Here is a 4595-nt window from a genome sequence, read left to right as displayed (position 1 = left end):
ACCCTCAGGACCTCACTCAGGCAAGTGAGGAGCATCAGGGTGCAAGTGCTAGTAACCTCTCCCCTGAACCTAACACCTCAGCCCAGCCGGATTCATCAGTTGAAGAACGAAGATATCATCTCTGGCCTCGAAGAAAGTAAATACTCCCATTCGGAAGATCACCACCTCAATCGAGACCAAGAGTCGACATTATCAGTCCTTTAGGTAACCTGAACCCGAAAGACGAAGAAAGACTTTGGCTGCCATCCTGGGTTTGGCTGGTAGTGTTCTTTATCTTACTAGTGCTGGTTATGTTGTTGTTGAAATTCTTTGTCCCTCCTGTCTCTAAAAATGGCACTGATATCCTTATACATCACACTTGGGTATCTTAGTATCACCCAAGGAGGGTGGAAGAAAAAATTATACTTGCAGATCTCCCTTATGGTAGCTCAAGCTGGAAATAAAAGTGACTGCTAAATATGCTCTCACAGCCCAGCACACCTACACCAAAGAATCCCAATAATCAGAGTACCAATATCCCTCCAGCAATGGGAAAAAATAAACGGCAGCTTCGTTAGACACTACTCGTTAGCTGCCCATCAGTCCGTTCCTAAGGAATAGAGGGCCGCCCCTGCTAACTGGATAATCTCCCCAAGAGTAGAGGCGCCTTTCTGTTACAGATCCAACAACACCGGAGCTTATAATAAAGCCACACCTGTAGGACCCTACCCTCATTGCCTAACTATTCTAGATTATAGCCCTAATAGCTCCAGTGGAATCCTGTTGAGTAAAGTACCCTCTCTCAGTTGTACAGGATTCATGGTCTACAACTTTTCTAAGGAACCTCATGTTGCTCTCATTGCAAACAGATCGGAATTTTACATTCACTCCAATTTTACTTCTTATAATATATTTCAGTCCAGCAGGATATCAACCAAACGTGGTCCGTCCTATACGATGCATATCAATCGAAAGTGCCGGATATGGCACAACACCTGTCCAGATTTGAATACCCTTTCTGCCCCAGGCCTTTACTGGCTCTGCGGAAACAGGGTTCATAAAATCTTACCCTAAAATCGGGTGGGGGCATGCACTCTTAGACATGTTATCCCTGGTTTCAAAATGCATAGTGCAATATATCTGAAACAAATAAAAAATTTCAAGCATCACATGAAAAGGGCAGTTAACCCCTTATCTACCAGAAACACAGAATTCCATCAATTTGTGAAAACCTTCATACCATGGCTTAAAATAAAAAAATTAGAATTAGCCATAATTAACATTTCAGCCACAATAGAAGCTATGGAAAATGCCACTGTGGATGCAATTCAGGCTCTGCAAGAAGAGATCTCCCAGATCTCACAAATAACTATACAACACCGTATAGCCCTAGATTACCTATTAGTATCCCAGGGAGAAGTATATGCCTTAGTAAACTCCATCTGTTATATCTATGTCAATCAAGACATGTGAATAGAAACCGACATTCATAAAATTCAAAATCAGTTAGGGGTCCTACATCAAGTAGCCTCAAAAAATACTGACTGGGGTCTAGAAGAAACGTAGTCTTGGCTAACCTCCTGGCTCCCAGATTTCAGAGCCCTTGACAAGAAAATCCTGTATGGAATATTGTTTGTCTTGATAGTTCTGATAATGTTTTATGTCTTAGTGCAAAAAATACTGACTGGGGTCTAGAAGAAATGTGGTCTTGGCTAACCTCCTGGCTCCCAGATTCCGGGGCCCTTGGCAAGAAAATCCTGTATGGAATATTGTTTGTCTTGATAGTGCTGACAATGTTTTATGTCTTAGTGCAACTGATCCTCTGCTGCATGAAAGCCAGCAGAAGAAGCTTTAGCAAAGCAAGAAAACCCACGGCAAAGTTTAAAATAATGGTGTTACAAAAGTGTAAGCAGATTAAAAAAAAACATGAAAGGCTGCATGATAAAATAGAGAAGCTCATGAGAATAAAAGTTTAAGGCTAAAGTAAGACTAAATAGTCTCAAAGCAGGGACTGTGGAATCAGAAAAAAAATAAATGCCTTAAACTTTGATTATTTGAGTTATAAGATGACATAACCGCTTTGTGGAGAATTGCTGGCTCTGTATAGTAGAACAGATAAGGGAAAGTGTTTGTTCTTTGTAACTCCTCTGCAACTGCTTCACTCACTGCAGCCTTGAAGATAGCAAAAAGTATGTACAAATCTGATTTCCAGGTGCAAGAAGGAGGTTTGTGAACTAACCTCGCCTCCCCCATAAGTTGCCATCCTGATTACAGCAAAGAAGTAATGAAGTAATGTTTATAGCCGCTTTTCATGCTCATTTCACTATATAATCACATGAGTTGTAAGTGACTGTTAAAAAGTATATAAGCCTCCTGATTTTGCTCTTGTGGGGGGACCCCTTCCAAGTGCTTGGGAAATCCATGTCACTTTGGAATCCTCCCTACAGCTGTAGTTTCTTTTAAATAAAAGCTTCTGCTAACCTGACCCAAAAGTATGCTGCGTGTGTTTCCACAACATTAGAAATGTAGCTACTAAATACACAGCCAAGATTTTAATCTCATAGTCAAATTAAAAATTATATGATATAGATGAAGCAAATGTGTTAGGAGGGGAAAAAAAGATACTCTGTAGTAATTGTATGGTTTTTTGTTTAAAAACAACAACAATAGCAATAACACCACCACAAATGCTTTAAAAATATTAAAATTTAACTGAATTCAATTTCCTGATGGGACAAGAAAACAAACCTCACTGTCAGCAATGTAAAGAATTTTCAGGTGAGTGAAGCATGACTTCTAGGAATGTTCTTTGGATGTCTATAACCTATATTTTGCTTGTATTTCATTATCTGCCTAATTAGACAAAAAAAAATATTCCTCCTTTGCCTACTGTGGGCCCATTCGTAGCAAAACAGACAAGCAACACTTATTATGTAGTACTTATTTCAAGCAAACAAAAATCTGAATGCTAAAAATCCATGACATTTGCAGTGAAGTTTTCAAACTCAGCCTTAATTCTGTTCTTTCCTGTTCTCTTATCTTGAAGATGAAAAATCAGCCTTGTCAAAAATATTTTACTGTTCCTGGATTTGCCATAGACTTCCCGTGCAGTAAGTAACATGATTTCTAATGACATGACAAAAGTTCTTAGAATAGTTAGAAGGCAGTGCATCATTCTGAAATGCAGATGTGATATTTATTTACTAACTTATATGCCATGGTCCCCAAAAATGCTCAGGGAGGCTTACAATGAAAAACAGAGACATTATAGAAGCAGATAAAATATTAAAATAGAGCGATAATAAACAAACTTCCTGAACAGTGCCCCAGAACTTCTGCTAAAAGCCTCTCCAGTTGTGATATAGGTGTGGAAGTCAGGTCTGATGGGAAGCAGAAAGGGGTGTTGTACCTAGAGATGTGAGTGGGGATTGGGCAGCATGGTTGGGATGGACTGGAGGGTTTGCTCTCCTGAGTAATAGCCAAAGAAGCAAAAATGTGTGGGGTAGGATGGAATTTTAATGTTTAAAGTCGCTGATTGGGGAGTCTGTTTTGTCTTATCTTGTGGGTTGTTTGTTACTGTAAGTCACTCAAGCATTTTTGGATAGGATGGGATAGAAATCTAAGCAATACTAATATAAATAAATAAAAAAGATGTATGGTGCTTCTTGAAGATGTATAGGCTTGGGCTCTAATGGGCCTCAAGAGGGGAAGAGTTCTAAAGCTGAAGACAGAACAACCTTTTTATGGAAGATTCAGAGTATACAGAGAAATGGCCGACTTATTAGTTGAACCTAGGCCAATAGATCTACCTAGGCAGAGCTTAGACACATTCTGGCTTTCATTTTTTTCTGTGATATCTGGTGCGGAAATAAAACTACTGGTCATAAATTGAAATAATCTGAGGCCAGTAATTTATAGAGGATGGAATAAGACAGTAAAAGGTTTTGTCTCTGACTAATATGGAGAAAGACGCAAGAGGGAGAAATTTACCAGCTTGTGGTGGAAACATATGTTTTTTCTCTTGCTTCAAAACTTTAAATGTTATAGGTAATGTTGTTTGATGGTGCAACTCACCTCCTATTGAAAATCCATAGAATCTCAGTGGATGGGGTCTATAAAGAGAAATATGTTCCCAGTCTTAACTATATTTTTGTTTAGTATTTTGGTATTCTACAGAAATATAAACACCTAAAAATATTTTCTGAGTCAAAACTACCAGAATAGACTGTGTAAAAACTGATAGCAGTGATTCTAATGTGCTTCATAAACTTTGCTGCTAGATTTTATAACTTCTGAATTCTAAAATACTGGTGCAACTAAGATTGGGCCTCTGCCATTATGCTATGTAGAGTACGTGTGTGTGCAAGTAAGAGGCTATTTCAATAACCTAAATTTAATAAATCTAGGTAGACAATATAAAAAGGGTGGGATAAATAAAATATTTTAATTCTAATTCTACACCAAGAAAGAAAAACAAAGTCACAATAGAAATTTGTGGGCTGGGAACTGACCTGATATCTCCCGAATCCCAGTTTTGCACTTCATTTTTCAGTAAAATGATTTTTCTCCCTCTGTGGTAGTTGTTTCATTATATTTAATGGCGAGCTAAATGCATA

This window comes from Alligator sinensis, unplaced genomic scaffold (genome assembly GCF_000455745.1).
Source record: "Alligator sinensis unplaced genomic scaffold, ASM45574v1 scaffold39_1, whole genome shotgun sequence".
NCBI lineage: Eukaryota > Metazoa > Chordata > Crocodylia > Alligatoridae > Alligator > Alligator sinensis.
The sequence above is the reverse complement of the archived record's forward strand: the minus strand, read 5'-3'. Positions refer to the sequence as shown.